The sequence below is a fragment of the Rattus norvegicus genome, chromosome 1 (assembly GCF_036323735.1).
Source record: "Rattus norvegicus strain BN/NHsdMcwi chromosome 1, GRCr8, whole genome shotgun sequence".
NCBI lineage: Eukaryota > Metazoa > Chordata > Mammalia > Rodentia > Muridae > Rattus > Rattus norvegicus.
In genome coordinates this window covers 106,912,417-106,933,961 of record NC_086019.1, presented here as the reverse complement: position 1 = coordinate 106,933,961, position 21,545 = coordinate 106,912,417, and the positions used below count along the sequence as shown (strand labels likewise).

At 43.3% G+C, this 21,545-nt stretch overlaps 1 pseudogene; it reads left to right on the top strand.

Moving 5' to 3' along the window:
- The first annotated feature begins 268 nt into the window (after window positions 1-268).
- Set-ps1 (Set nuclear proto-oncogene, pseudogene 1) overlaps window positions 269-21,545 on the top strand; it is a 44,216-nt pseudogene continuing 22,939 nt past the window's right edge.

The following is a 21,545-nucleotide window of genomic DNA, read 5'->3' as shown; positions in this document are numbered from 1 at the left end:
ACTGTCTTCAATCTTGTTTGCATCTAGGAGGCACTTCCAAGAAAAGACAAAGAATCACTATTAAAATATATAAAGGAAGTGAAAACATTATTTATTGGTTACGTTATAGAAATGGTGTAGTCCCAGGAATATCAGCAGTCTATCATAGAAAAGGAAGGCAGGAACTGGAGGCATGTTAGTTACTTGCCTTGTTGCTGTGACAACAAGCTGGCAGAAGCAACTTTAAGAAGAGTTTATTTGGGCTCAGGGTTTGAGGATACAGTCCTTGATGGCAGTGAAGACACAAGCAGCAGGCGCCTGCAGACAGGAAGCAGAGATTGGAGAATCCTCATGCTCAACCAGCTTTCTCCACTTTCTCCATCTGGAAGCCCAGCTGTACTACATACCTTTCTCCTGCTGTGATGACATTGAGGGAGTTTATTTGGCCTTCAGGTACCAGAGGTATACAAGTGCATCCATCCATGATGGCAGGAGGCATGGTGGCTAGAGCAGGATGAGAAGTCACACCCATAAGCATGCAGGCAGAGAGAGCAAACTGGGGGTGAGACGAGTTTATAAGCTCTCAAAGCCCACCTCGAGTGGCTCACTTCGCCCAACAAGGCCACACCTCCTCTAAGCCTCTTCAAACAATGTCACCAAATGTGGATCAAGTGTTCAAATACATGAACCTATAGGAAATATTTTCATTCAAACCACCACACCAGTCCATGGGATGGTGTCCTTACAGAATAGATCTTTCTACCCCAATTAACCTAATCTAGATAATCTCACTGGCTTGTCTCCCAAGTGACTCTGGTTCCTGTCAAGTTGGCAGTCAAGACTAAATATCCCAGAAGGCTATGCTACCGTTAAGCTCATGATCCAAGAGGTGGTTGAGCTGTTTCTGCTCACATCCAATTGGTTACATGGTGTCATGTGACATCAAGAGAAATTAAAGAATTGCTTGTATTTTCTGGATTAAAATTTTGAGAGCCACTATATGCCAGAAAAGGAGCATGGGTTCTGAGGGGAAGTAGCAGTCTCTACAGCCCCTGATGGTCTGGCAGATCCTGTTGACAAGTTGGTTTGTCAGAAGCTCCTCAGAAATAAAGTAATGGAATAGGACACAGGTGAGCAAGATTGGTAGTGGGCATGCTTTTGATGAGAAGATCTCAGGAAAACCTCCTTCATAGCTGAAGGGGTTTGCAACCCATAGGAAGAACAGCAATATCAACCAACCAGATCCCCCAGAGCTCCCAGGGACTAAACTACCAATCAAAGAATACACATGGAGGGACCATGGCTCCAGCCACATACGTAGCAGAGGATGGCCTTATTGGGCATCAATGAGAGGAAAGGCGCTTGGTCCTGTGAAGGCTCAATGCTCCAGTGTAGGGAAATACCAGGGCATGGAGGCAGAAGTGGGTGGGTAGGGGAGTGCCCTCATAGAAGCAGGGGTAGGGAAGATAGGTTAGGGAGTGTCCAGAGGGGAAACTGGAAAAGGGGATAAAATTTGAAATGTAAATAAATAAAATATCCAATTTTAAAAAAACTCCATTACTTAATCTCATTTTCCTGTGCTATGTGAGGAGATTACAACATATGGTTGAAATGTTGAGGTAAAACAGTTACTAAAATAGGATCATAGGTGCTCATGGACTCTCCAGGTTTAATAAGAAAAAATAAGTGCACCGTGTATAAGGCTTCTTGATTTCCTTCAACTTGCTTTCCTGGTCAGTCAAGACTGAGAAAGCTTGTCTGAGAGCACAGAATGGATGCATCCACTGCTGGGTACTTCTCTGAACTGGAGAAAGTTTCCTCTTTCAATTTCAATGTCAGGGAGGGGGGGTGGGGAACACCCTCATAGAAGAAGGGGAGGGGGAGTGGATAACGGGGTTATGGACGGAAAACCAGGAAAGGGAATGACATTTGAAATGCAAATTTTTAAAAATCCAATAAAAAATAAATAAATAAAAAGGAGTAAAGGGGTGTTTGCGGTCCTACTGAGTTCAAATCCATACTATGAGACCAGGAGTTAACATCCATTCTGAGTTTCTTCCCATTGCCCCCACTGTAAAATGGGGAAGTACTAATTTTGGCCCTGAGGGATTTGGAAGTGACATCTGATAAACTTTCATCAGCAGTTGTTAGTCACCTAAGTCCTTTCTCCAACTGCTACAGGCATAAGCACCTCTTTATATTCCAAGCCTCATACTTCAACTTCCCCTTATAGAATCTTTTCATGGTTCCACCCAGCAGCTGACTCAGACAGATACAGACACCCACAGCCAGTGGGTGGAGCTTGGGGACTCTTATGGAAGAATAGGAGGAAAGATTACAGACCTAAGGGGATAGGAACTCCACAGAAAGACCAACAAAATGAACTAACCTGGACCCTCAGGGCTCTGAGTCTGAACCACCAACCGAAGAACATACATGGGCTGGATCTAGGCCTCCCCTCCCATATGTAGCAGATGTGCAGCTTGGTCTCCATATGGGCCCTAAACAACTAGAGCGGGGGCTATCCCAAAAGCTGTTGCCTGCCTGTGGGAGATATTCTACTAGCTGGGCTGTCTTGACTGACCTCAGTGGGAACAGAGACACCTAGCCTCAAAGAGACTTGAGTTGCCAGGTTGGGGACGACACCCAGGGAGGCCCCCACCTGCTCTGGCCTCTGTCTCCTGGCTACCTCCCTCGAGCCTAAGCAGCAACCTGTGGTCCTGCCTCAGCCCAAGAAACCCAGACGTCTGCTGCCCAGAAGCTGAAGGACAACTCGGCCTCTCCCGTCCTGCCCAAGGGAAACAAAGAACAGTCAGGAGCAAGTGAGCATATTGCTGAGGTGTAAAATTAAATAGACAGACTTAATGAACAAGCCTGTGAGGAAATTTTGAAAGTAGAGCAAAAATATAACAAACTCTGCCAACCATTGTTTCAGAAGAGGTCAGAATTGATCACCAAAATCCAAAATTTTTGGGTAACAACATTTATTTGTCAACCATCCACAAGTGTCTGCACTGCCTGGGGAAAGATGAGGAGGCCCTGCATTATCTGACCAGAGTTGAGGTGACAAAATTTGAAGACATTAAATCAGGTTACCGAAGAGATTTTTATTTTGAGGAAAAGCCTTGCTTTGAAAATAAGGTTCTCTCCAAAGAATTTCACCTGAATGAAAGAGGTAACCCATCTTCAAAGTCCACTGAAATCAAATGGAAACGCTCAAGTCAAATGCAGAATAAGACCTGCAGGAAAAGGCAGCACAAAGACCAGAGAGCTTCTTTACCTGCTTTACTGACCTTTGAGAGGTCATCAAAGATCATATTTGGACACATCCCTTGTAGTACAATTTGGTTCCTGATATGTATCCTTGGTTTTTATCTCAATTTGGCTTTTTTTTTTCAAAATAAAATAGGACTTTAGTTACCTGGATCTCACGGCAGCACCTGTCCCACTGTCACTGACCTGATGCTCTAAGGCCATCTACGAAGGACAGCAGCTGGTGTGTCTTCACTGGCAGTGTGAACTGACCGAGAAGGTGGGCTGTCAGGGTAAGCAGCCGGTGAGACGGTCGGTACTATCTGTCACCAATATGTAGCAGAAGCGCTCAGACTTGACTCTGAACTGTGTCATTGAAGCGCTGTCTGCTCAGCACCCCCGTGCAGAGAACAATGTTTCGGGAAGCAACCTGATGCATAAGCTTTTTAATGCTGTTAAATAGAGCTAAAATGAAATGCCACTTTTCCAGAGATGATTAATGGACAGCCTGGTCAAATTCAAAGCTTTCTGATGTATAAAACTTTATAAATGGAACTATTCCATCAATAGGCAAAGTGTAACCAAAATCTGTCTAGATGGATTGTGTATAATTTCTGTACAGGTCTCTGTTTAGTAAATACATCACTGTATATGTCAGGAATCTTACTCCAATAAAGGAACATAAAGGGGTTTTTTTTGTTTTGTTTTTTTGTTTTGTTTAGGAAAAAAAGAGTATTTGTTTTGTGTGTTGGAACTGGCCCGCAATCCCAGCACTAGAGCTGAAACAGGATAATATACTTAAGATCTGCGTGGCCTCCTAGATACTCTTGGGGGGCTGGGGACACGTTTATGTCCCTTAGCTTTTGTTAAACCATTTTGTCCTTTATTTACAAGGGTGATGTACACATCACCGTGCACATAAGGGAGCCAGAGGAGGATGTCAATGTCTTCTTCTATCACTCTCCACTTTCGTCTCGTGAAACAGGGTCTCTTGGTGAAACTGAAGCTAGCTATTTCAGCTGGGATGGATGGCTGGAGAGCTTCTGGGATCTGCGGTCCCCAACCTTTAATATAGATTAAAGGTATATGCATGTATGCTTTCCTTTTTCATGGATGCTAGAGATTTGAACTCAGGTCCTTACGTGGGAGGCGTGCATGGCCACTGAGCCATCTCCTCAGTACCAGGGGTTGTGTCTTTAACATCTGAAATGTTAAAGATTTCTAGCGTACCAGGGACAGTAACCCTCTTTCCTATTTTTCCAAATGGGCATACAACCCCTTGGCCCTTAACCAGGATCCGCTCTCTCCCATGCTGGCCTGATCCTGGTGACCAGCATTATCTGAGATCATCTCATTTTGATTCCTGAACTTCAGTGAAGTTTTCTGTTACAATACAGAAAAATACTGTGCGACGCCTACTCACTCTCCTCAAAGTCCCTCAGATCCTATCTCAGACTTACTTTTCCTTCCTCAGAAATTCTAGGGGCATGACATGATATACAGACTTGGAACAATGTGGGGACATGGCACATGTTACTCCAGTAAGGAACACGTACCACACATAGCTAGGCCCTGGACTCAGCAGAAGCTGGATGTTGATGGTTTTTAATCTGTGAAAGCCTGCCTCCTCTTCTGTAACAGGGACGATGATTCTCACGGAGCAGTACGGTCCTGCAAACCAAGGATTGAGCAAGGGCATTTAAGGATTGTCTGTGCTTCTTTGCAACATCAGTGAAGGATTCCTGAGCAGGAACCTGTCGTTTTGGTTCAGAAGATGGAACTCACATCATCGAAAGTGATGGATCCTTTCTAAACGCCTGAATACGGACATCATGAATTCCTTAGTCTATTTGCAAAGTGATTCGGAATCAAAGAGAGGCAAAGATTAAAACAGACACAGAAGGAACACCCATTCAGAGCCTGCCCCACATGTGGCCCATACTTATACAGCCACCCAATTAGACAAGATGGATGAAGCAAAGAAGTGCAGGCTGACAGGAGCCGGATGTAGATCTCTCCCGAGAGACACAGCCAGAATACAGCAAATACAGAGGCGAATGCCAGCAGCAAACCACTGAACTGAGAACAGGACCCCCGTTGAAGGAATCAGAGAAAGAACTGGAAGAGCTTGAAGGGGCTCGAGACCTCTTTTGAACAACAATGCCAAGCAACCAGAGCTTCCAGGGACTAAGCCACTACCTAAAGACTATACATGGACTGACCCTGGACTCTGACCCCATAGGTAGCAATGAATATCCTAGTAAGAGCACCAGTGGAAGGGGAAGCCCTGGGTCCTGCTAAGACTGAACCCCCAGTGAACTAGATTGTTGGGGGGAGGGCGGCAATGGGGGGAGGATGGGGAGGGGAACACCCAAAACGAAGGGGAGGGGAGGGATTAGGGGATGTTTGCCCAGAAACCAGGAAAGGGATTAACACTCGAAATGTAAGTAAGAAATACTCAAGTTAATAAAAAAAGAAAAAAGGAAAAAAGAAAACTGTCTATTTGCCTATGTAAAGGGGGAAATCTTACCCAATTGTAACTTCTAGCTACAATTTTTGTCTACGAGACTTTTGTCTGTCTACGGGGCCGGGAAGACCCCAGAAGCATGAACTTTACCTAATAAAAGCCGGTACCCTTCATGGTCTTTCTAAGTGCATGACAAGTTGTACTTCGTACCATTGTGTCCCTTCAGGGTGGAGCTAAACAAATACCTGGTCCAGGAGTCAGAATGGAAATTGGAACAACTGAAAGTCCAGCTCCTACATCATTTGTGTCGTCATTTGTGTCGTTGCCACCAGGGAAGCAACTAAACTGGGCATCCAAGTACCCTTCGTCCCAACCTACCAGACCTAAATCCGAGATAATTACTGGTTTGTTTCCAAGGACCAAATATTAATGCCCATCCTAAACAAAAGCTTGATGGAAAGAATGCTGTTTATTCCTCAAAGGCAGAAGCTGCTCTGTTCCCAAATCCCAAGCAGGGACCTGCTGTGAGGCTTCCACAATGGCTTCTCCCCACTCTGGGGTAGGGGTTAGGGCATGGGGGATGGGGGATGGGAGTCGCCTGGACAACCTTCCTGAGGCAGACTCGAGGATCTGGGCAAAGAAGACTCTAGAGCAGATGCTTGAACTGAAATGAATATTTGAGGGGTTACTTCTAACAGACCCCCTGAGCACAAGCCAGCTGCTCCTCTCTCCCCGCCCCCTCGGGCTTCCTCCCCTACCATGCTCCACCGTTTTCTGCTCACAGTTTTGTTTTGTTTTTCCTCCCCAATCGCAGCTTCCTTCTCATCCTTGGGTCACCCAGCCAGCGGACCGATTTAGCTCTTCAGCGGGCACTTCCACTGCAGGACCGTGAGCGCGCGCGGGGGGGTGGGGGGGGTGAGGAGTGTGCAGCGAAAGGCTGGAGTCCTGTTAGCTTCTATGAGGAAGTGCTTTAGGGGATTGAAAGGGGCTTTCCTGTCACCCAGCCTTCCCGGCTGCTTCTGCTTCCTCTGGCAATACCAAAGGCTCCCTCAAATTCTGCAAGCCAAGTCTGTGAGCAGAAAGGCAAACTCAGAATCTAGGAACTTCATGATTGTTTTTTGTTTTGTTTTGTTTTGTTTTTTGTTTGTTTTACTTTGGTTAGGTTTCCTTTTTAATTATGTATTTATTTTATGTATATGAGTACACTGTTGCTGTCTTCAGACACACCAGAAGAGGTCATAGGATCACACTACAGATGGCTGGAAACCACCATGTGGTTGCTGGGAATTGAACTAAGGACCTTTTAAAGATGATAGTGGCTTGCTCGGCTGACCTCTCCCATTACACATTGCAGTTGGTTTCAGGAGAACCCTGTAGCTCTCCCTGCTTCTTTCTCTATCAATTTTGTACTTTTCTCATCGAGTGAATCTTTAGCAAGCACTGGCCGTGTATAGCAATAGGAAGTCTGAAATAACTTAATTAGCTACTAGAGCCATGGATCTGGCTTGGTAAAATCCAATTGAACAGATCTGATTCATTCGCCTACCACGCTTGGTGCTCTCCTTTCGCACTTGGGAACCAAAAATCACACCTTGCTGTTTTCTCAGTCCACAATGTAAGAAATAAAATCTGGTGGTTCACATCCGCGCGCGCGCGCGCGCGCGCACACAGACACACACACACACACACACACACACACACACACACACACACACACAGTAGCATTAAAATAGTAGCATTAAAAAGAGAATTGAGAGAGTAGAATAGAAAAAGAAACTGCTTTTCTCTATGGAAGTCGCAGGTGTGCTGCAGCGTAACAAATGAGCACAGGGAAAAGAGAAACCAGAGAGCTAAAAAGGGAAAGTAACATTGTTCTTAGTGCCAGCCAAAGTTGCATTCTGACCAGACAAAGGTCCTGTAGCCTGTATGACGCAACGGCACTGAGAAAGTTCTCTATTATTCCTCCCAGCCCTGGGTAGTAGGGCAATCCATTTGGAAAAATTCCTGAGTCTCCAGCTTGAGAAATCCAACGTCCCTGCACTGTCATATCTCTGAAGATTCTCAGGTCTTACTATAATCCAATGAGTGCTTGCCTGAAGTTAACTACAAGGGAAAGATTTTGAGTCAAAGATTTGAACTGAACATGGTGGGAAATCAAGTATAGTTATGAGAGATATAACAATGTTTCCTGTTTGGGGCCATCAATTATGGAAACTAGCGAGGAGAGGTTTAGGGGAAGCAGTTGCCAAAAATTCTATGTAGGAACTATGGTGTGAAAAAGTCAGAACACAGAGCAGTCTACTGTGGTGCAGAGCACTGCACTCTGATAGACAACGTCCACCCACAGACATCTAAAGGTGCGAAAGGCTAGGACCAGTCAATGGAAACTTGTCTGCTATACATATTCATGGCTATCTCTGCACACAAACCACATCTTGTGGTTGCTGGGCAAGTACCACCAAAAAGGAGAGAGGAAGCCAAATACTAAACAAATTGGTTTTCATCGACTAAAACAGAGTTAAGAGGTCACAAAAGGAAGCGATGCACCGAGTCAAAGCCTTCCACAGCTGCCCGTATGACTGACCTTAAAAGATCACAAACCTGTTTTCTTTTTAATTTTTTTTGTTTTTATTTCTCTCTTTTATGTCCTATTTTGGAATGCTTAACATCTTTCTACATAAACTTTTAATCAGACCAATCCATAAAAATATTTAGAGATGGATTCTTATTTATGCCACTTTTTCTTTGTCTTTTATATACCCTCTCATTTTAAATATTTATTTTTATTTCATGTGCATTGGTGTTTTGCCTGCATGTCTGTCTTTGTGAGGGTGTCAGATCCCCAGAACTAGAGTTATAGATAGTCATGAGCTGCCATGTGTACTCACAATTGAACTCAGGTCCTCTGTAAGAGCAGCCAATGATCTTAACTGCTGAGCCCCATTTTTAATTCCATAACACCTAATTTCAATGTCTTCCTTTCTTCTTTCCTGTTTTCTTTTCTTTGACCACCCCCCTAGGAACCAAATCAAGCCTCAGGCTTGCAGTCTCCCTGTCTGCACCATTCAAATGCTGGAACTGGCAAATGGCATAGCATCAAACTAAAACATTACACATAGCAAACAAAAAGAGAAGAAACTTATGAGACACTGATGAAAGAAAGGTTTAACCAGATGTTCATCACATGGAGGATTAGTATCCAGAGTATTCAAAGAACTAAGAACGTTAAACACTAAGAAAAAATTATTCAATCAACATGAGTGTGGTGGGTTGAATGAGAAGAGCCCCTATTAGCTCATATGTTTGAATACTTGGTCTCCAGTTAGTGGCTTCTGGGGGAGGACTGAGAAGTATGACCTTGCTAGAGTAAGAATGTCATTAAGTATGGGCACTAAGGTTTCTTTCTTTCTTTTTCTATTGGCTATTTTATTTATTTACATTTTAAATGTTGTCCCCTTCCTGGTTTCACCTCTGAAAACCCCCATTCCATCACTCTTCCACTTTACCTCTATGAAGGCGCTACTCTACCTACCCACCCACTCCTGCCTCACCCCTCTACCATCCCACTATCCTGGGGTATCACAGCCTCCACAGGGCCAAGGGCCTCCCTTCCCACCGATGCCAGATAATGCAATCCACTGCTACATATGTAGTTAGAGCCATGGATCCCTCCATGTACATATACTCTTTGGTTGGTGATTCAGTCCCTGGGAGCTCTGGTGAGTCTGGTTAGTTGATATTGTTGTTCTTCCTATGGTGTTGTAAACCCCTTCAGCTCCTTCATTCTTTGCCCTAACTCTTCCACTGGGGTTCCCAGGCTCAGTCCAATGGTTGGCTATGAGTATCTACATCTGTATTAGTCGGGTGGGTGCTGTCAGAGCCTCTCAGGGGACAGCTATACCAGGCTCCTGTCAGTAAGTGCTTCTTGACATCAACAATAATGTCAAGGTTGATGTCTATAGATGGGATGGATCCCTAGGAGGAGTGGTTTCTGAATGGCCTTTCCTTCAGTCTCTGCTCCAGTTTTTTGTCCCTGCATTTCCTTTAAACAGGGACAATTCTGGGTTAGCATTTTTTGAGATAGGTGGGAGGCCACATCCCTGAACTGGGGGCTATACCTATCTGCTAGAGGTGGTCTCTACAGGTTCTATCTCTCCATTGTTAAATATTTCAGCTAATGTCATCCCTGTTGGGTCCTGAGAACCTCTCATTTCCCTAGTGTCTGAGACTTTCTACTGGCTACCCCCAGTTGCCCGTCCCCAATGCTACACATTCCTATTCGTAAACAGGACCCAGCATTTTGCTACATACAGGAAACATACCTCAGTGACAAAGACAGACACTATCTCAGAGTAAAAGAATGGGAAAAATTTTCCAAGCAAATGGTCCCAAGAAACAAACTGGAGTAGCCATTCTAATATCCAATAAAATAGACTTTCATCCAAAAGTTATCAAAAAAGATGGGGAAGGACACTTCATACTCATTCAAGGAAAAATCTACCAGGATGAACTATCAATTCTGAACATCTATGCCTTAAATGCAAGGGCACCCACATTTGTAAATAGAACAAAGGAAAAAGCTGGTCATGCAAGAACTTTGCTTTCAAATGTCAGTTCTGGAAGCAGACTGCAAAATAAAAGAAAACTTGCTACAGGTTTTCGAAAGAGAAATAATGCATTACATTTAATGGTTTGTTCTATTGAATTTTATTAAAAGTATCCATTTGTTAAATGCTCAGAAAATTTCTGAACTGATTTTTTTCTAGGCAAACATAATATGCATGTATAAAAGACTTTTAAAAATCTAAAGGACTGATTTGCACGTAGAGACACTTTTGCATTGCTTCTAGGCTTTGAACTGTACATAAATTCTCTCATTACTAAGATTGGAAGATAAAGTTGTCATTCAACATTTAGCCATTGCTAATAAATAGCAAATTCTATTATAAATGGTGATATGAGGTATTTTAGCATTTCATTTGATGTTCTATACTAAATTTACAAACTTACCAAGGAAAAATTAGCATTGTTTATAAAAAGAGAATATTAAAATCTAAGCCTCTGTGTTCATTGACTCATTAGAGTTAAATTTTCTGGCTGAAACAAAAAATGATGTCCTTGTGAGACACATATATAAGCACACACACACAAATTGATATAGCATTATGAATTAACCCTTAATAGATGCAGTATTATAAAATGTCATTATAAATATTGCTTATCTTTATTGTTTTCATATACGCTGGGTTTTTTTTGTTAATAGAATTTTATAGTAAATCTTCTGTCATATAGTAAATAATCCTGATTTTAAATTTAAAACTCTATGTTTATCATGACAGATCTAATATGCCCTATCACCACTGAAAGAAGAAACTTTTTTTTAAGTATCTTTTTTTTCTTTTTTTCTTTTTTTTTATTAACTTGAGTATTTCTTATATACATTTCGAGTGTTATTCCCTTTCCCGGTTTCCGGGCGAATATCCCCCTAATCCCTCCCCCTCCCCTTCTTTATGGGTGTTCCCTTCCCCATCCTTCCCCCTTTGCCGCCCTCCCCCCAACAATCTAGTTCACTGGGGGTTCAGTCTTAGCAGGACCCAGGGCTTCCCCTTCCACTGGTGCTCTTACTAGGATATTCATTGCTACTTATGAGGTCAGAGTCCATGGTCAGTCCATGTATAGTCTTTAGGTAGTGGCTTAGTCCCTGGAAGCTCTGGTTGCTTGGCATTGTTGTACATATGGGGTCTCGAGCCCCTTCAAGCTCTTCCAGTTCTTTCTCTGATTCCTTCAACGGGGGTCCTATTCTCAGTTCAGTGGTTTGCTGCTGGCATTCGCCTCTGTATTTGCTGTATTCTGGCTGTGTCTCTCAGGAGCGATCTACATCCGGCTCCTGTCAGCCTGCACTTCTTTGCTTCATCTATCTTGTCTAATTGGATGGCTGTATATGTGTGGGCCACATGTGGGGCAGGCTCGAATGGGTGCTCCTTCTGTCTCTGTTTTAATCTTTGCCTCTCTATTCCCTGCCACGGGTATTCTTATTCCCCTTTTAAAGAAGGAGTGAAGCATTCACATTTTGATCATCCGCCTTGAGTTTCATTTGTTCTAGGCATCTAGGGTAATTCAAGCATTTGGGCTAATAGCCACTTATCAATGAGTGCATACCATGTGTGTTTTTCTGTGGTTGGGTTACCTCACTTAGGATGATATTTTCCAGTTCCAACCATTTGCCTACGAATTTCATAAAGTCATTGTTTTTGATAGCTGAGTAATATTCCATTGTGTAGATGTACCACATTTTCTGTATCCATTCCTCTGTTGAAGGGCATCTGGTTCTTTCCAGCTTCTGGCTATTATAAATAAGGCTGCGATGAACATAGTGGAGCACGTGTCTTTTTTATATGTTGGGGCATCTTTTGGGTATATGCCCAAGAGAGGTATAGCTGGATCCTCAGGCAGTTCAATGTCCAATTTTCTGAGGAACCTCCAGACTGATTTCCAGAATGGTTGTCCCAGTCTGCAATCCCACCAACAATGGAGGAGTGCTCCTCTTTCTCCGCATCCTCACCAGCATCTGCTGTCCCCTGAGTTTTTGATCTTAGCCATTCTCACTGGTGTGAGGTGAAATCTCAGGGTTGTTTTGATTTGCATTTCCCTTATGACTAAAGATGTTGAACATTTCTTTAGGTGTTTCTCAGCCATTCGGCATTCCTCAGCTGTGAATTCTTTGTTTAGCTCTGAACCCCATTTTTTAATAGGGTTATTTGTTTCCCTGCGGTCTAACTTCTTGAGTTCTTTGCATATTTTGGATATAAGGCCTCTATCTGTTGTAGGATTGGTAAAGATCTTTTCCCAATCTGTTGGTTGCCGTTTTGTCCTAACCACAGTGTCCTTTGCCTTACAGAAGCTTTGAAGTTTTATGAGATCCCATTTGTTGATTCTTGATCTTAGAGCATAAGCCATTGGTGTTCTGTTCAGGAAATTTTTTCCAGTGCCCATGTGTTCGAGATGCTTCCCTAGTTTTTCTTCTATTAGTTTGAGTGTCAGATACGCTGGGTTTTTAATGAAGATGTAAATTGCCTGAGTCCAGCATGGTATCACTAATTCCAAAGGTGGGTCTCCTGTCCAGCTACTGCTTCTGAGCTACTATTTGCTTCCCCTTGATCCTCCAGGGTGAGGGAAAAAGCACTAGCTAGCTCCAATGTTCTTCAAAGGAATAAATGTTCTTTGTAATTCCAATAAATGTTGTCTATAGACATATTTCAGAGTATATCTTCTAACAAAAGAATCCAAGCTGTAATTTTTTAGATGCTAGGGCATCACCCATGGGACAGACAGAATTAAGTTTACCATGAACTCCAGATGGACTTGACTAAGTACTTTTCTACTTCTTACGAATTTGCTCATAAATGGATTTATCGGTGCTAACTCCTTAACATCTGTCACTTACAGACACCCCAGACCAACCAGAGCAGCTCTCATCCCAGGAATGAGGAACAGTCAAAACCAAATGACCAGATGCTTCATCTGTGAGTCTTCAAAGAGAGCTTTCTGAGACAAGGAGGGAAGTTATAAAAACCAAACTGGACTCATGCTGGGCACAGTGGTTGCATGCTTGTAAACCCAACACTTGGGAGGCCAAAGCAGAAGAACGTTGAGCTTGAGGCCAGCCTGAGATATGCACCAACAAACCTAAAAATAGGCGCTTTCAAGCTAGCCCTTCCAAAGCAATTAGAGCTGAGTAGGTAAGGAGAAAGGTTTCTTATGCGTGGCTATGGTGACCTAGAAAGAACTGAGTATCTCCTTAACCTTGGCTCCTATTTGTATCCCATTTAGAGCATATATTTTAGGTGCTGACATAATCTGAGAATGTTCACATCAAGTCTAGCATATCAGTCCCAAGCCCTCAAACTTCGGATCAAAAACCATAGAAGGGGGCATTGCTACCCTCTGGAGAGAGGAAGTATCTAATCTGCCAAAGACTCTAGTTTTCAGGGTTGGGGATTTAGCTCAGTGGTAGAGCGCTTGCCTAGCAAGCGCAAGGCCCTGGGTTCGGTCCCCAGCTCCGAAAAAAAGAAAAAACAAAAAAAGACTCTAGTTTTCACAGTATGTTCTAAAAATTGTTTATATCTGGCAAGGAGTTAAGATAATTCATAAAAGCATCTCTGGTGTAAACAAGAGAGAGGGTTTCTTCAGTTTTGATCTTCTCTTGTCTCTTGCCTCCTAAGCCTGACAAGACTCAAGAAATCCTCCCAGAGTTTCCTGTTCTCTATTCTTTTAATAGTAATGTTTTGGTTTTGCATACAGTGTGCTCCAACATGCAAAATATGTGTTAGATAATTACTTTGCTAGGAAGAAGTTATGCTAACAGCCAAAAAGATTCATGGCAGTGGGATGCTGTCATCCATGTAAAACTGATCATAGGATTGAAGAGTTAACGCTAACCATGGGGAATGGTAGATAAAGATACCTTTCTACTTCATGCTATAGGAAGACTTTGTACTTTATTGTAGAAAGGAATCTCCTCTCACATGCTGTCTTAGTTAGGATTTCTATCGCTGTGACAAAACACCACGACCAAAAAGCAAGTTGGGGAGGAAAGGGTTTGTTTGGCTTACACTTCCACATTACTATTTATCACCAAAGGAAATCAGGACAGGAACTCAAACAGAGCAGGAACCTGGAGGTAGGAGCTGATGCAGAGGCTATGAAGGAGGGCTGCTTACTGGCTTGCTCCTCATGACTGGCTCAGCCTGCTTTCTCATAGAACCCAGGACCACAAACCCAGGCATGGCACCACCCACAGTGGGCTAAGCCCTCCTGCATTGATCACTAATTGAGAAAATGCCCTACAGTTGGATCTCATGGAGGCATTTCCTCAACTGAGGCTTCTTCTATGATGACTCTAGCTTGTGTCAAGTTGACACAAAACCGCAGTATACATTATTAATATTTTAATATGTATGTACTGTTAGTGGCTTGGTTTTTCTTAGTTAACTCCAGCCTGGGGGAGCATGGGGTGCTACTAACAGACTAATACTAAACTCAGTATTCCAAGAAATTTTTAAGACCAAATATCCAGAGAATAAATAAAGAGTGTAATTGATGATAATGAGAAAACACATATGTTACAGGTTTTAGAATCGTGGTTAGCTACCCGACCAGAGGGGCAAGACTGAGCTCCACAGTGATTTAGTGCCTTTATCTTCATCCCCATAAATCCTACTTCATGAAAGAGTGTAAAATGTTCGCATTCTAGCAAGTTAACCCAATGCCTTCTCAGATTGCCAGCTCTCTAATACAGTTTAAAGACTTAACTTGTATCTTCCTATGAGTGTTTGTGGTGATGGGTACCATGAGCTCTGATATTCTGGTAATAGTTCCAAAGAAATCATGGTCCCAGTACATGGAGTAACCATACAGCACCAGGAGACAACACTGTAAGGAATTCAATAGCAGCCTCAGCTGCATTATGGGTTTGAAGCCAGTCTGGAATCCAAGAGACATTATATTTTTTTAAGTAGGGTAATGAACACCCAAATTAATAAAATTAGAAATGAGTAGTATATCTTAGTCACTGTTCTGTTGCTAAGAAGACACACAATGACCAAAGCAACTCTTATAAAAGAAAGCATTTCATTGGGGACTTGCTTGGTTTCAGAGCTTTAGGCCATTCTCACCAAGGCAGTATGACAGCACAGGGGAAATCACTCAGAGTTGCATCCCAGGAGGGGGTGGAGGGCGCCTAGGCCTAGGCCTGGCATGGGCTTTTTGAGACATCAAAACCCACCCCCAAATGACACACTTCCTCCATCAAGGCCACACTTCCTAATCCATTTCTTTTTTAATTAATTAATTTATTTATTTTAATGTCACAATATCAGTCCCTCCTCCTGCCATTCCCCCCTTATACATCTCCTCCCCCAACTCCCTCATTACCTTGCTCTCTGAGAAGAAGAAGCCTCCTTCCCTGAATATCACCACACCCCCAAACCCCCTCTACCCTCAGGACATCAAGTCTCTCAGGACTACTTGCATCCTCTCCCACAGAGGCCAGACAAGGCAGCCCAGTTAGGGGAATGGGATCCAAAGGCAGGCAACAGGTTCAAGCACAGCTCCTGCTTCAATTGTTGGGGAATCCATATGAAGACCAAGCTGCTCATCTGCTACAAATGTTCAGAAGGCCTAGGCTCAGCCCAGGTTCTCTCGTTGTTGGTTCAGTCTCTGTGAATCTCCAAGAGTCCAGATTAATTGACACTTTGACCTTCCTGTAGAGCCCCTATCCTCTTCGGGTCCCTCAATCCTTGCCCCAATCTTTTCACAAGACTCCCCAAGCTCCATCTAATGTTTAGCTAGGGGTCTCTGCGTGCGTTTCAGTCAGCTGCTGGGTGGAGCCTCTCAGAAGACAGTTATGCTAGGTTTCTGTCTGCAAGCAGAACAGTATCATCAGTAGTGTCAAGGATTGGTTCTTACCCATGGGGTAGGTTTCAAATTGGGCCAGTCCCTGGTTGGGCGTTCCTTCAATCTCTACTCCATCTTTGTCCCTGGACATTTTGTCGGCAGGACACATTTTGGATGGAAGGTTTTGTAGGTGAGTTGCTGTCTTTATCTCTCTACTAGGAGTCCTACCTGGCTGCAAGAGGTGACTACTTCAGGCTTTACTCCACCCACTTCTAGGAATCTCAACAAGAATGAGCCCCATAGAATCCCTGGGGCCTGTCCTTCCCCAACCCCATCCCAGGCCTCTGGTACTTCCTACATTTGCAACTCCCACCTGCCACCAGCAACCTCCCAACAACCACAGATTTAAATTCCCTCTTCCCTCCTCTCCCTACACCTGATCCCCTCTGCCCTGATCCCCTCACCCACCTTCTCTCCCACCCAGCTCCCTCCCTCCATCTACCTCCTATATTTATTTTACTTTCCCTTCTGAGAAATTCAGTCATCCTCCCTTGGGCCATCCTTTTTATTTAGCTTCTTTAGGTCTGTGGATTATGATGTGGTTATATAGGTCCTTTAGGGTTTGGGTTACTTCACCCAGGATGATATTTTCTAGTCCCATCCATCTGTCCGTAAAATTAGTGATGTCTTTGTTTTTCATAGTTGAGTAGTATTCCATTATGTAAATAAACGACATTTTCTTCATCCATTCTTCAGTTGAGGGGCGTCTGGGTTGTTTCCAGTTTCTAGCTATTACAAATAAAACTATGAGTGTTGAGGTTGATTGCTATGTACTGTAATGTTAAACTCTATACTTGCAGGTCTAGGCCTACAAGTGACTTCTTATGTTTACAAGCTTTTACTGTGTAAATCTTTTTTTTTCTTCACTTAAAACTATTGTTTAAATAAAAATTGGCTACAACTAATTACTGAAGAGATTAGAAGTAGGTGGGTTAGGAGTGACCTGGTTGAAGGAGGAGCAACTGGGGGAAAAGAGGAAGAAGGAGAAGGAGGAGGAAGTCACCATAAGGGTAGAGGAACCGCAAATCCCGTGAGGGAGCGAGCTTAACACCCAGAAGTGCGGACCATCCTAAGACCACAGGACAGACTGCCACTTCTGCCCACCTTTGCCCACATCCCTGGCCCAAGAGGAAACTGCATAGTGCCTCTGGACACAGGAATATAGGAGCAGTCAGTGGCAGGTTCTTGCGGTTCTGGTCTGTGCCCTGAACTGAACGGAGCCGGTCAAACAGCTCCCTACACGCAAATCCTGTGGGAGAGAGAGCTGGACCCTCAGAAGGGCAGACATTCCTGAGAAATCAGAGGAAACTACCCTCTGCCCACACTCCCAACCCAAGAGGGAACCACTTAGTGCCAGCTGTGCCCCCTGGGCACAGGGACCTAAGAGCAGTCAGAGGCAGGACCCTTTCAATTCGTGCCTCGTCTGAGAGCTGGAAGCCAGTCACCTGGAGCACCTACACATGTGAGAGCAGAGCACCTGTTCCCAGAAACAGCTGAATGAAAACAGGAAAGCAGGTCTACAAGAGTGCGGACACACAGGCCTACAGGAAGGTCAAGCCACTGTCAGAAACAGCAAGACAAGCTAGCACCAGAGGCAACCTCCTGATGGTGAGAGGCAAGCACAGGAACCTAAGAAACAGAAACCAAGACTACTTGGCATCATCAGAGCCCAGTTCTCCACCAAACCAAATACTGGATATCAAAACACACTGGAAAAGCAAGATTTAGATCGAAAATCACCAGTGATGATGATGATGATGATGATGATGATGACGACAACGACAACGACGACGACGATGATGATGATGGAGGAGGAGGACTTTAAGATGGACATAAATAATGCCCATAAAGAAATACAGGGCACCCACATCCCTGGCCCAAGAGGAAACTGTATAAGGCCTCTGGGCTCCCGAGGGGGAGGGCCCAGGAGCGGCAGGACCCCTGCCTGAGACACCGCCGGAACCTGAAGGAAACAGACCGGATAAACAGTTCTCTGCACCCAAATCCCGTGGGAGGGAGAGCTAAACCCTCAGAGAGGCAGACACGCCTGGGAAACCAGAAGAGACTGCACTCTGCATACACATCTCGGACGCCAGAGGAAAACACCAAAGGCCATCTGGAACCCTGGTGCACTGAAGCTCCCGGAAGGGGCGGCACAGGTCTTCCTGGTTGCTGCCACCGCAGAGAGCCCGTGGGCAGCACCCCGCGAGTGAACTTGAGCCTCGGGACCACAGGTAAGACCAACCTTTCTGCTGCAAGAAAGCTGCCTGGTGAACTCAAGACACAGGCCCACAAGAACAGCTGAAGACCTGTAGAGAGGAAAACTACACGCCCGAAAGCAGAACACTCTGTCCCCATAACTGACTGAAAGAGAGGAAAACAGGTCTACAGCAATCCTGACACACAGGCTTATAGGACAGTCTAGCCACAGTCAGAAATAGCAGAACAAAGTAACACTAGAGATAATCTGATGGCGAGAGGCAAGCGCAGGAACCCAAGCAACAGAAAACAAGACTACTTGGCATCATCGGAGCCCAATTCTCCCAAAAAAACAAACATGGAATATCCAAACACACCAGAAAAGCAAGATCTAGTTTCAAGATCATATTAAATCATGATGCTGGAGGACTTCAAGAAAGACATGAAGAACTCCCTTAGGGAAACACAGGAAAACATTAATAAACAAGTAGAAGCCTACAGAGAGGAATCACAAAAATCCCTGAAAGAATCGCAAAAATCCCTGAAAGAATTCCAGGAAAACACAATCAAACAGTTGAAGGAACTAAAAATGGAAATAGAAGCAATCAAGAAAGAACACATGGAAACAACCCTGGATATAGAAAACCAAAAGAAGAGACAAGGAGCTGTAGATACAAGCCTCACCAACAGAATACAAGAGATGGAAGAGAGAATCTCAGGAGCAGAAGATTCCATAGAAATCATTGACTCAACTGTCAATGATAATGTAAAGCGGAAAAAGCTACTGGTCCAAAACATACAGGAAATCCAGGACTCAATGAGAAGATCAAACCTAAGGATAATAGGTATAGAAGAGAGTGAAGACTCCCAGCTCAAAGGACCAGTAAATATCTTCAACAAAATCATAGAAGAAAACTTCCCTAATGTAAAAAAAGAGATACCCATAGGCATACAAGAAGCCTACAGAACTCCAAATAGATTGGACCAGAAAAGAAACACCTCCCGTCACATAATTGTCAAAACACAAAACGCACACAATAAAGAAAGAATATTAAAAGCAGTAAGGGAAAAAGGTCAAGTAACATATAAAAGCAGACCTATCAGAATCACACCAGACTTCTCGCCAGAAACTATGAAGGCCAGAAGATCCTGGACTGATGTCATACAGACCCTAAGAGAACACAAATGCCAGCCCAGGTTACTGTATCCTGCAAAACTCTCAATTAACATAGATGGAGACACCAAGATATTCCATGACAAAACCAAATTTACACAATATCTTTCTACAAATCCAGCACTACAAAGGATAATAAATGGTAAAGCCCAACATAAGGAGGCAAGCTATACCCTAGAAGAAGCAAGAAACTAATCGTCTTGGCAACAAAACAAAGAGAATGAAAGCACACAAACATAACCTCACATCCAAATATGAATATAACGGGAAGCAATAATCACTATTCCTTAATATCTCTCAACATCAATGGCCTCAACTCCCCAATAAAAAGACATAGATTAACAAATTGGATACGCAACGAGGACCCTGCATTCTGATGCCTACAGGAAACACACCTCAGAGACAAAGACAGACACTACCTCAGAGTGAAAGGCTGGAAAACAACTTTCCAAGCAAATGGTCAGAAGAAGCAAGCTGGAGTAGCCATTCTAATATCAAATAAAATCAATTTTCAACTAAAAGTCATCAAAAAAGATAAGGAAGGACACTTCATATTCATCAAAGGAAAAATCCACCAAGATGAACTCTCAATCCTAAATATCTATGCCCCAAATAGAAGGGCATCTACATACGTAAAAGAAACCTTACTAAAGCTCAAAACACACATTGCACCTCACACAATAATAGTAGGAGATTTCAACACCCCACTCTCATCAATGGACAGATCATGGAAACAGAAATTAAACAGAGACGTATACAGACTAAGAGAAATCATGAGCCAAATGGACTTAACGGATATTTATAGAACATTCTATACTAAAGCAAAAGGATATACCTTCTTCTCAGCTCCTCATGGTACTTTCTCCAAAATTGACCATATAATTGGTCAAAAAACGGGCCTCAACAGGTACAGAAAGATAGAAATAATCCCATGCGTGCTATCGGACCACCACGGCCTAAAACTGGTCTTCAATAACAATAAGGGAAGAATGCCCACATATACGTGGAAATTGAACAATGCTCTACTCAATGATAACCTGGTCAAGGAAGAAATAAAGAAAGAAATTAAAGACTTTTTAGAATTTAATGAAAATGAAGGTACAACATACCCAAACTTATGGGACACAATGAAAGCTGTGCTAAGAGGAAAACTCATAGCGCTGAGTGCCTGCAGAAAGAAACAGGAAAGAGCATATGTCAGCAGCTTGACAGCACACCTAAAAGCTCTAGAACAAAAAGAAGCAAATACACCCAGGAGGAGTAGAAGGCAGGAAATAATCAAACTCAGAGCGGAAATCAACCAAGTAGAAACAAAAAGGACCATAGAAAGAATCAACAGAACCAAAAGTTGGTTCTTTGAGAAAATCAACAAGATAGATAAACCCTTAGCCAGACTAACGAGAGGACACAGAGAGTGCGTCCAAATTAACAAAATCAGAAATGAAAAGGGAGACATAACAACAGATTCAGAGGAAATTCAAAAAATCATCAGATCTTACTATAAAAACCTATATTCAACAAAACTTGAAAATCTTCAGGAAATGGACAATTTCCTAGACAGATACTAGGTACCGAAGTTAAATCAGGAACAGATAAACCAGTTAAACAACCCCATAACTCCTAAGGAAATAGAAGCAGTCATTAAAGGTCTCCCAACCAAAAAGAGCCCAGGTCCAGACGGGTTTAGTGCAGAATTCTATCAAACCTTCATAGAAGACCTCATACCAATATTATCCAAAGTATTCCACAAAATTGAAACAGATGGAGCACTACCGAATACCTTCTACGAAGCCACAATTACTCTTATACCTAAACCACACAAAGACACAACAAAGAAAGAGAACTTCAGACCAATTTCCCTTATGAATATTGACGCAAAAATACTCAACAAAATTCTGGCAAACCGAATCCAAGAGCACATCAAAACAATCATCCACCATGACCAGGTAGGCTTCATCCCAGGCATGCAGGGATGGATTAATATACGGAAAACCATCAACGTGATCCATTATATAAACA